The sequence below is a fragment of the Lolium rigidum genome, chromosome 1, assembly GCF_022539505.1.
Source record: "Lolium rigidum isolate FL_2022 chromosome 1, APGP_CSIRO_Lrig_0.1, whole genome shotgun sequence".
NCBI lineage: Eukaryota > Viridiplantae > Streptophyta > Magnoliopsida > Poales > Poaceae > Lolium > Lolium rigidum.
In genome coordinates, this window is record NC_061508.1 from 15214603 (window position 1) to 15226706 (window position 12104).

General features: G+C 44.2%; 1 pseudogene; it reads left to right on the forward strand.

The window, feature by feature from the left end:
* Nucleotides 1-3083: 3083 nt before the first annotated feature.
* LOC124704472 lies at nt 3084-9568 on the forward strand (annotated as a pseudogene).
* Nucleotides 9569-12104: the final 2536 nt, after the last annotated feature.

Genomic DNA, 12104 nt, shown 5'->3' on the forward strand with positions numbered 1-12104 from the left:
CCCGCACGCTTAGCGAAGCTCCGCCGGACTTCTCCACCACCATCGACACCACGCCGTCGTGCTCGTCGGATTCAAGAGGAGCTACTACTTCCGCTGCCCGCTCGGAACGGGGAGGTGGACGTCGTCTTCATCAACAACCGAACGTGTGACCGAGTACGGAGGTGCTGCCCGTTCGTGGCGCCGGAACCGATCGTGATCAAGATCTTCTACGCGCTTTTGCAAGCGGCAAGTGAACGTCTACCGCAGCAACAAGAGCCTCATCTTGTAGGCTTTGGAATCTCTTCAAGGGTGAGACTTGATACCCCCTCGTTGCTACCGTCTTCTAGATTGCATCTTGGCTTGGATTGCGTGTTCGCGGTAGGAAATTTTTTGTTTTCTATGCAACGTTATCCTACAGTAAGATGACCATTAACTTAAGACTATGGTTGGGGAAACCTTAATGCATTGTTAGTATTTGTGGATGCTTGCTAACAATTAAATCATATAGTACTTGTAATTCCAAGTAGTGGAGTGCATGTATATTTAGCCTCTCCCACATAGAAAACTGCATCGAAGACAATAAACCCGATTTATTTGCTAATTAAACTTGGACAAAGCCACCAAAATTACCATCATTATTCCACGCTCATGGTTCTGTTAGTTTAGTGTATTTTATTGCTGCAGCAACTAACTTTACTTTTTTGTTATTTATTATCATGCAAAGCTATCTTTAGTACGTGTATTGTTGCTCTAGTTTTATTTCCTAGATAATGCAAATGTTTAGTGTGCGTAGAGTTGTATCAGTGGTTGATAGAACTTGAAAGAATATTTATCGTTGGGTTCAATACTCTTACTTATCGAAAAGGCTACACACGATCCCCTATACTTGTGGGATATCAGGACGCTTCTTCAGTGAGCGATGTAGCGGTGGTGATGGCCTTCTCTTTGGTCATGAGGATGGTGAGGAGCAGGCGGCGGGAGTTCCTGGAGTTGATGGCGCGGTGTTCTTCTCCCAGATCGCGTTTTGGAGCCCAGGCTCGAAGCCATTGGGTGGTCGAGTTATCGAGTGTGTGTGAAGGTTTTTTCGAGCGAGAGCTCCACATTTCGATGCCAACGGTGGCGACGCTATTGGTGTAGTAACCCTCTTGGGGCGTTGTGGCTATCTTCGTCGCGCAATGGCTCCGGGAGAATCCTTTGACCTTGCGATCTCGACGACGACGACGTACACGTCGTTACCATGTTGGGGGCGTCGTCATGGAGCCCCGATCCTCGGTCTCGTTTTGTTAGTTTCGGTGGCAAGTTTTGGCTCTTGTTGTACCTTTTTAGTTTATATTTGATCTGTTTTGTAAGAGGTTCTCCTCATTACCTTGTATCGGTTCGGCCGTGTGTGGCTTTATTTATAAAGCATGACTAAAGCTTGTTTTGAAGAGTTAATTTGCGGGCCTAGGTTCATCGCCCGGCGTCAGCCCATGAGCATTACGTGAGCGGTAGCCCGTCCAAGTCCCTTCCTAGTTACACCTTTTTAAACATTTTTAATGTGTGTTGTTCTAGTTGGGAAATTAGCGGGAAATGGGGTAGCTCGATTAAGAAAATCGACAAAATAGATTGTTGATCATATACATGATGTGTAACGACTGATAATAGTGTCATCGTTTCTCAGAGGTGATTTACCGGCATTTTCAGCTCGTCAAAGCGTCAACATTCACTGCCGACTGATTGTCGTGCCGGACGACAAAACTCGTCATCACAGGTAAAACACGAAATGCATAGAAGAACAACACTTACGTGGACTCTATATGGAGTACGAGTTTCTTGGACAAAAACGTAAGGAAGGAAAAAAGTTGACGTATTTAACTAGGGTATGCATGCTCCTTTGGTTCTACACGTACGTGCATGGCCTCGGCTCGTATGTACGGCCAAGCTCACCCTACCATGCATGCATCACGTAGTGGAGATCGAGTGAAGTGGAGTACGTACGCGAACAAATCCAACCGTTGGGAATGAACCTTGCGCAGTGACGTGCATTGCCTTATTTTGATCTCGTTCCGACCGTACGTAACCCCCACTCGTTCTCCCGATACTGCCCCTCCAACTAGCAAACACTCATTAAAAAAAAACCTAGCCAACACACTCGATGTACATGCAAAGCAAGGAATGCTACTCCCAAGAAATGGTATTTGCTGTTTTATATGGAAAAAAAAACGTTGCTCGTTCGTTTCTTAGGACAATGATTGACCAAGAGTCGTCGAGTTCAACTTAATCCAATTAGAAATACTAGCTGGATTATTTTCGTCCCATTTTATGCACCAAATAAGACCAATGACACCAAAGCCGACACGATGTTATTTTCGACCCATTTTTTTCAAATACAGGGAGAATCTTGTGTTTCATGTTTTTTTTACCCGCTATTCGGAACAACATCATCTTTCCATATCACCGTACCAAGGTACAACATCCAAGAAAGTTTGTAATCAAGACCGCGTAACCCGAAACATAACCAAAATGATATAACCAACGCATCCGTTTCACAAGGACACGTATTGTTTTACAAGGACACGTGGCCAAAGAGCGACGTGCTCTTCCCTGGTCAACTTACTATGGCAGTAGTTTTTTCGAGGACTTACATCGCCGTCCATCGCAATTGGACTTGCGGCCAAGAAAACCGTGGACGTGTTATCTGGGTCATATGCCTACAACCAAACTCGTATCTTTCCGCTATTCTTTAGAGGAAAATAGAAAAGCCGCTATTAATGCTATAGCTGGATCGGTGCCGATACACCCTCTCGCGAATCAATACAGAAAGATAGAAACAATCTATTGTGAGCTGGACGCCTTTACGACCTACCAACCCCCACCCAGATCGAATACAAAAAAAACAATATATACCCGTTGCCATTGCGATTGCGCGTTCTCTACCGAAAATAGACAAAATAGAAATACAAGTATATTAATAAAAAATGGCAAAATATACCAAAAAGACTATGTTTTGTTGAAAAAATAAACAGTTTGGTTTGGAAGGGAAGGGGGCAATATGGTCTTTCCGCAAAGCCGAAAGAAATTAATATACGGAGTACTAGTACTGGGGTCTGGGCACACCACACGGACTCCTCCGCATCCTTCTTCTCCATCTTCTTCCTCCTCCGATCTCTCCAAACCCTAAGCTAAGCAAATCCAATCCAATCCAATCCCACCGCTGGCGATCGCCTCTGGATTTCCATGACCGCCTCCTCCGGCGGCGGCAGCGGCAGCGGAGGCGGCATCTCATCTCCGGCGCCGCGGGCCATGAAGCGCGAGCTCGCCTTCGCGCTCCAGTCGCTCTCCGAGATCACCGCTTCGCCGGGCCGTACCCGCTCCGGCCGCTCCCTCTCCTCCCCCGCACCCTCCGCCCAAGCCGCCGCCAAGAGGCGTAAGACTAGATCGGAGCCTCCCAGCAAGGATGCGGAGGAGCCCGCGGATCTGGTCTCCCCGCCAACGCCTCCCTTGGACGCCGAGGCGCCCAAGGCAGCCAGCCACGACGCCGCCGCCGAGGCGCCCAAGGCAGCCAGCCACGACGCCGCCGAGGCACCGCCCTTGGATGCCGATGCGCCCAAGGCCAACCACAACGCGGGCGACCCGCCAGCCTTGGATGCCCAGCCTCCGCCCAAGGCCAGCCACCACGACGACCTCGTCATGGTGGACGTCGAGGCCCACCACGACGCCGACCTTATGGACGCATGCGCCCTAGCGCCGCCAGCAGAGAAGAAGAAGGAGGAGGGATCCATTCCTGTCGTCTCCCCTCAGCACCTAAAGGATGGATCCGATGCTCCTGGAGAAGACGCTGATTTCACAACCCAACAGCCTGGCGAGCCTGCAAAACAGGAAGCAGGAGCTAATGAGCCCAATGCTGCCGCTGCGCCGCCGCTTGCAATGCCGGAAGAGTGTGCTGTGTTGGGATTGGATGCGCGGCCAGCTTTGCAGGAATCCACTGCTGTGGCCGGAGAGAACCACAGGGACAACCTCATGGATGCTTGTCATGGATCAAATGGACCGAGCATACTGGACAATGTCCTGGCTGATCCTCCTTCAGCTGCTGAGGAAGCCGCCACACCTGCTTCCACTGCTGGCCTCAAGCTTGCAAGACGCTTCACACGATCACTGCTTGGTAACAAACTGGACAAAGAGGCTGCAGCTAGTGAAAGTCAAGACAGTGAGGGCAAGAAAGATTCCTCGACTGAATTGGCTCAAACACCAGGGAGGAGGTTCACAAGGTCACTGCTCAAGCCAAAGGTTGAGGCACGCCCTACCAGCAATCTGGCTGTATCTGAAGAGCCAGCTGACAGCACATCACACACCCCTCCATCGGTGAAGAAGATGGAGATGAAGATGTCTAAGAAGGTTGACTGCTTTACTAAGCACCCAACCAACGTCAGAGAGTTGCTCAGCACAGGCCTGCTGGAGGGAATGCCGGTCATGTATATCATCCCTCATAGCAAGGTATGATAGTGTTATTCATAAGCTCTATCAACACTGTTATGCCACATCTTGTTATGCCAAACTTCTTGTAGCCATGGCATGTTATATTGTGAATGTCAATGAACCAATTAGCCTAATGAATTGCCACTCTTCAAATAAGCTGCTGCATGTTGAGATATTTGGATATATTTAAACTGTCTTTCTTTTGTTATTCTATGGTAGCCATGTTGAGCGTTTTACTGTGGATCATGTTATAACAATTAGAGGACACTATTGTAACGCGGTGCAATTAATGTGAATTTTGTTTGCAAGTTGCAGAAGCCTGTGCTGAATGGAGTGATTACAGGTTACATTATACGTTGCTTTTGTGTTAAGTGTAATGGCTCCAAGGTTAGTACTCCTTCCCTTCAAAAGGAAAAAAATAGGTTAGTGCTTACTCCTGTATCTGTAAGCCGTTGCGTATCACAAATTGCTTACGTAATGTTTGTTCTCTTTTTGAATGTTACAGGCCATTTCTACTTATTTGTTTGAACAACATGCTGGAAGCAGCAAAAACACCCTGCAGATCACATCTACTTGGCGAACGGTAATAGTTTGCGGGATGTGATCCGTGCCTGTGAAAGTTCTCCTTTGGAATCTCTTAACAAAACAATCCAGTCTTCCATTGATCCCATGAGTATAAGGAGCCGCATGAATTGTCTGAATTGCAACGGTGAGGCTCTCTTGCTTAGATACTTCTGGGGGTTTTAGTTTTCTCTGGTGCCTTACTGTGTTTCCTTACGTCTCCTAATGCTGCAGGGCATCTTCCTTCATCACAAACTGAACACTTTCTGTGTCACTGTTGCCTAGAGTCAAATCAACCTCAAGATCCCACTTCCCCATATACATGTAACAAGAGCAATTCCAGGTAAGCAATCTAAGCGTCATAATGTGCTAGATGTGCTCTTATGCCCAATTAACTATGACACCCCACCATTGGTTGAATAACATTTCTAGGAGATACAACTTCACACACTATCAAGCAAATAAAATGTTATATTACTACCTGACATACTTTAATCTTATGCAACTTTCACAGTTCTGGTTGTTTTATTTGGCTATATATTTGAGACCTGTTGACTTCTAGCTTGCAACTTATGCTATTGTATTTACAAATGGTATTCCTCTCCATGTTTTGTTTTGGGGTGCTATAGTCTGACTCCAAGTTCCAAGGAGTTTTCGTTGAAGAAGATATCGTTAAGCAAAGGTGGGAGTACTGGAAAAGTAACAACAAAGTCGGTACTTCTAGTTCTGTACTTATGATAACCTTTTTTTTTCTTCTCATTGTTAAGCACATAATTCATTGGATGCTGCTTGATACTTCTTTCAGGGACACTGGCCTACACAAATTGGTATTTAAGGTGTTGCTTGATGGCACTGAAGTAGCCTACTATGTTGACGGGCAGGTTGGTAGACCAAGAGCTGCTTCCCAATTTTCTCTAAGCACACCCTGTGTTATTTGGTTGATAATTTGCATTTGCATTGCGTAGAGAAAGGTCGATGGGTACATCAAGGATCAAAGAATCTACTGTAACCACTGCAATAAAGTGGTGCGACTCCTTTACTACCAAAGCTACTTTTTAATATGTGTCCATTATTTCATGTGAATTGACCTTTGATGAGGAATATCCAGGTTAGTCCCTCGGCATTTGAAGCTCATGCGGGTGAGGGATCAAGACGCAAACCGTAAGTCTTTGTGCTACCCTGTTTTAGATTATACCAACCTGCACTTGTCCGCTTGCTCTTATCTATTACATTGCTACCAGGTATGACAACATCTTCACATCGAACGGGGTATCCTTGCATGAGCTGTCAATGAAAATATCAAAAGATATGGAATTGTCGGAACGTGAAACTGATGATCTGTGCAGAGAATGTGGTTTAGGGGGAGATATTTTCGCTTGCAAAATGTGTCCAAGGTCATTTCACCTAGGTATGGTCTTGTCTCTTCCTAATTAATTGTCTATGCTTTAAGAGTGGTACTTGTTAGTTATGTTCTTGTAAATGATAATTTATTGTTAAACAATCAATCTAACATGGGTCTTCTTATTTACAATTTGTAGCTTGCGTTGGGCTGTCTGAGGTTCCCTCAGAATGGTTTTGTGATAACTGTACCATCCTTGTTCAAAAAGAAAAGGCTTTAGCAGCAAATAAAAATGCTAAGGCTGCTGGAAGGCAAGCCGGAGTTGATTCTATTGAACAGATAATGAAGAGAGCTATAAGAATTGTCCCAATCTCGGATGACCTTGGAGGATGTGCCCTATGCAAGTGAGTACTACTTGTCTTACGTTTTCCCATGAGTTTAGACCTTAGCATGCAGGATCCAAGATTCACATGATTTTGTGCATGCTCAATTTTCAGCCTTTAGGTGTAGGTATGATCAATATGATTATATAAACTACGGTGGTGTCTAGCGGTATTAGATTTTTGAACTTGTAGCAAGTAATGCTTATCGAACTTTTTATTCGATTTACTTTGAGGAATGGTAACAAGAGCATGGTAATGAACTAGTGGTCTGGAAATTTCTTTTTTTCAATTTTCTGTGGTGAGACGTAATTAGTACAAAAGCTGGCAGAACCGTAATGAAAGGTGCACAACGGCAGAAGCAAGCCTGCCATTAAATATAAACAAAGGATGTGGTCTGGATATCATAAATATACGAAATCTTCCGTGAGAGGACCAGAAGTGTACAATGACTAGTAGAATTTGACCTCATGATTGTACCAACAAAAGTCCAAGTAAAGATCCTTGTTGTTTGGCAGGCTGTATTATGCATAAAGGCTTTCTCCAAAATTTCTAGCTGTGTTGTTACTTTCTCTCCATGTTGTATGATTTTCTACGTTGTAATATTTCTGTCAAATCTTCTTTGTGCAGGAAAAAGGATTTTAATAATGCAGTATTTGATGAGCGCACTGTGATACTCTGTGATCAAGTATGTGTTCTATATTTGTACTCGAAATGCATCATGATTTGTTTCTGCTTACATTCAACTTATGATCTTGTTATTAATATATGATTTTCCTACGTCTTTTTGGATTTAATCTTTGTCTGAACAATAAATTCTGATGGTGCATGCATAATATATTTCTGTATTACTGTGGTATACTTGGCTAACTTGTTTTATTTCTGTGCTTTTCAGTGTGAGAAAGAATACCATGTAGGATGTCTGAGAAGTCAATGGCAGGTAGATCTGAAGGTTAGTACATAATAACTTCATCTTCGCATTTATGTGAATGATATATCCACGGGAAAGGAACAGTGCTGACATCTTTGGTGGAAGATAACACAGTAGCTTGTTTCTTCTTTGCAGGAATTACCTGAAGGGGAGTGGTTCTGCTGCAATAGGTGCTCTGAGATACGCTCCTCTTTGGACAAGATAATTTCTATTGGACCTCAGCCTTTGTCGGAGTCAGATATTGATATCATAAGAAAGAAACATGAATCCAGAAGTTTAACCATGGACAACGATGCAGAAATCAGATGGCAATTGCTTGCTGGTAGAAGTGCCACTGAAGATGGCAACTTATTGCTTTCTTCTGCTGTACCAATTATTCATGTATGTGCTGCATTTTTCTATCTTGTATGCGGCATTTTGTTTGAGGGTTTTAGCAACATTATGAATGTGGCACTTCTCTTAGCTCGCTATTTTATCAATGATATATACTGATTGGTTCACTTATATGGCTGTTTTTTTTCATGCAGCAATCTTTTGATCCAATCGTTGAAGCTCACACGGGTAGGGATCTAATTCCTGAGATGGTCAATGGGTAAGAGAGATAACTGCTCTTCCATATTTTGTTCATTGCATATGTCACTGTGTTAATATTTTTTTTTCTGTTCTCCCAGGAGGAGACCTAAGGATGGAATGCCAGGCCAGGATTACAGTGGAATGTACTGTGCAGTCTTACTTTTAGGGTAAGAATTGTTTATTAATAAAACTTAAGTTTGGCCAGACTACTATATGCACTGTTACTGAATCTTACTTGCCTGTTGCAGTTCTACGGTTGTGTCAGCAGCACTTTTGCGTGTCATGGGAGGTGACGTTGCTGAATTGCCACTGGTTGCAACCAGTATGGATCTTCAAGGACTGGTGAGTCTACAGTTGCTACTTAGCATTATCTTTATAGTACAGTAGTAAAGAGCTAGCCTGTTTGTTCTTTCCATTCATGTATAGATATATTATTATTGATTTCACATCCTTTTATTTTATGATAAAAAACAGGGCTACTTCCAAGTTTTGTTTTCATGCCTGGAAAGGATGCTGACTTCACTGAAGATCAAGCACTTCATGCTTCCAGCTGCCCATGAAGCTGAATCAATCTGGATGAATAAGTTTGGTTTCTCCAGAATCCCTCAGGAAGAGGTCTGTTACCCTCCTTGTTACATTTTCCTTTATTGTATTGGGTTCAGATGATATGGCTGATGGATGTAAATCTGATCTGAACTTACTGGTTGCAGTTGGAAGCTTATCTTAACGGGGCACACCTCACCGTATTCCATGGAACCGCAAACCTGTACAAGGCTGTTCCTTTGTCATAGCATGGGCTTAATAAATAGATAAGCTGGTCCAGACATATTTGTCATTCGAGGCTCTGCTGGTAACTGTACATATGATGATGAAGCATGGCAAAAAGATGATTGATAGTTATGGCAAAAGTCTAAAAGGGCAACATACTAAAAGATAGCATGCTGGAAGCAAACTGATCCTGAGCCAGCTTGGTAGTACCTGAAACATTTTATCCTGCGGCGAAGATAGATGATGCTGGAACTGGGAGCGATGGTTTTGTGCCAGCTTTTGTTGTTTCATTTCGTATTTCTAGGGCGTTCAGCTGAGAGCCGCCTTGTGGAGTAGGTTTGATGTAGTACAGGCCTGGCCATCTCAGAAACTGCAGAATTTTGTGGCGATATACTGGCCAGCTGATCTTTGTCTGTTCCTGGTTGGAATTTTGATCTGTTAATCCGTGTGGGTGCATTTCTAATGAATTTTGATGATGGGAAGAGATATGTGAATGGTTTCTTGATGTATGTAAGGGATACATTGTGTGGAAGTTATGTTACATCTGCCTCTTGGGTGGCATGCCTTTACTTAGCATTCAAATTAAGTGTTTATTTCTTTGTGAGAAGTGTTTGTGTTTTGTTTTAAAAAAATGTTGGTGGATTTCTACTTTCTCCGATCCAAATTAATTGATTTCATTTTATTTGGATAGGAATGTATCTTGTAACAAATGCATTTATGTACTACATAAGTTGATCAATTAATTTGTATTGGAGGAATACTAAAATCTAAACAAGTTTAATCTCATGACTGGAACTATTTTTTACTTGAAACGAGTACAAAACGTTGGCCATATTTTAATGGGTCATTGCATTATTTGCCCAATAATTTTATGGACATATAATTGATGCTACTCCCTCCTATTCATATTAATTGACTCCAATATATGTATCTAAAACTAAAATATGTTTAGATATATCCATATTAGAGTTAATTAAAATGAACCTGATGGAGTATTATATTTTCATTTTAAAATATTATTTCCGTAGACTTCTAGAGTAATCTAGTTCTTCAAACTAAAGAACTCTTTTTTTCCTCCATCACACAATCTTTTATTTTTCTGAAGGTAGCCAAAAATAGATACTAGCCTAGAGATATGTAAATATGAATGAAGGTTCTCTCATGATTTTAATTTGAGCCGCAGTGCAAATGTTATGTGCACGCGCGTAGCTATTAAAGTAATCAATCAATATCGGCAAGAGTACCAACACTAGTATGCCAGGGAATAATAATTGGTCACCATGATCCTGGAGAGCCCAGACTACGAGTACGAATCACCATTGTCAAGGTCATAGCGGCCAGGACAAAAACTGCGAGAATAATCCTCCTCGCGACAACCATGAGAAAAGATCCAGAATCGATCTAGCGAAGCAAGATCTAAAGACCCATACCTAGAGAATTGTAATTTTCCGACACCACCGTTGACGTCGGAAAGAAATCTCGTCATCGAGCGAAAGTTTAAATATCACTTATTGCAGACGATGCCATCTCTACTGAGGAGAAACCAAAAAAAGGCAGCTACTAAAACCCTAAGATAATCTACTGAAAACACCGCTTTTATTGAAACTCCACGCATAGACCGGGTTCCCAATTCCTCCCGACACCGGCGAAGCCGACCGGGCGGGGAACCCGATCTATGGAGGAAGCTGAAGTGGAGCGGCTAGGTTTTGGAAGCGACGGCTTTCTTTGCCGTGAGAGGAAAAACGATTAAGTTAGGATCGTGATTCTGTTTTTCTCAAGTAAGTTTGTTAGTTTAAACTAGGAAGAGAGTCTCTAACAGCAGGGCTAGGCTTTTTTTTAGACAACATGCAACGTTAAATTAATGACGTTAGTAGCAGAAGATACAAAGTGCTGAACCAACCTATAACCAGTTCCACATCCAAACACAAGATCAAGCCAAAGGTTTGTACAAGAAAACCAGAGAGAGGGGGCTAAAGGCATGCTAGGTCGACAACAACACGGAACACCAACGCACAACACCACCTGAGGAGATTAAGACACCGATAAGATTGTGCACAGCGCCACCACCGCCACTACTCTATCTTTACTATTATATTCCAGTTGGTCGTACGTCATACAACGCGTTTGGTGAGGAGATTGGGAACATCCTGACCGTTCGGTCAAATCTCAAAACATCCGCTTAAAATCTATCCGTCCAATCTTCCTTTCCAATCGTCCGATACATTTAAGGTAGGTCGCCCTCTTTAGCGCTAATCATATGACGACATCAATTTTTTTTTTTGAGATATATGACGACATCAATTGGTAATCAATGCTCCCTCCATCTCACACAGCATAAGCCGTAAATTTTCCAGCGCAGGAATTAAGGATAATCACGCGTGGGTATTTTTTTTCCAAATTAGCCCCCTAACAACTCTCTCCCTCTGTGAGTAAATAAGGAAATCTAGATCAATCGCTCCACTTCCTTCCTGACGCATCTCCCCAGCGTTCCAATTTCCCATATCTTCCTCAACAATTTACTGGCTCGGAGAAGAGACAAAGCGGAGATTGAATCGCTGTATCATGGGTGGACTTCCTCACCCCCCCTGATCGACGAAGCCACAAATCGGCCGCTGGCTGTCAAATCGGGTGCTGGCCGTCAAATCGTGCAAGAAGTAGGCCGGCGTCAAAGCCATCCGCGTAGCTGGCGGGTACCGGAGCTCGCTAGGAGGCATCCCAGAGTGGGAGGGATGCTGCAGCTCATTCGGCAGCGTTCATGGCGGGATGGAGGTCGGAGCTCCCTCGGCGGCGGCTATGGTGGGATGGAGGTCGGAGCTTCCCCGGCCGCAGCTGGAGCGCACCAAGGGAGGCAATAGCGGCGATTTCCGGCACCCATCTGGCCCGTGCTCGCTGGGCAGCGTCCATAGCGGGACGGAAGTCAGAGCTCCCTCGACGGCGGCCATAGCCGGACGGCAGTTGGAGTTCCCTCGGGTCATATCCAGCTGGTACTTCGACACTCAGGTGCCTCCCGTCCTGGTGGCCTTAGAGCACCACACAGATGAGGGACGCGCGCGGGACTGCTAGAGCATACGCGAACGCCGACCGACCGCGATGGCCGCGCTCGCTCCGGTGGTCAGCC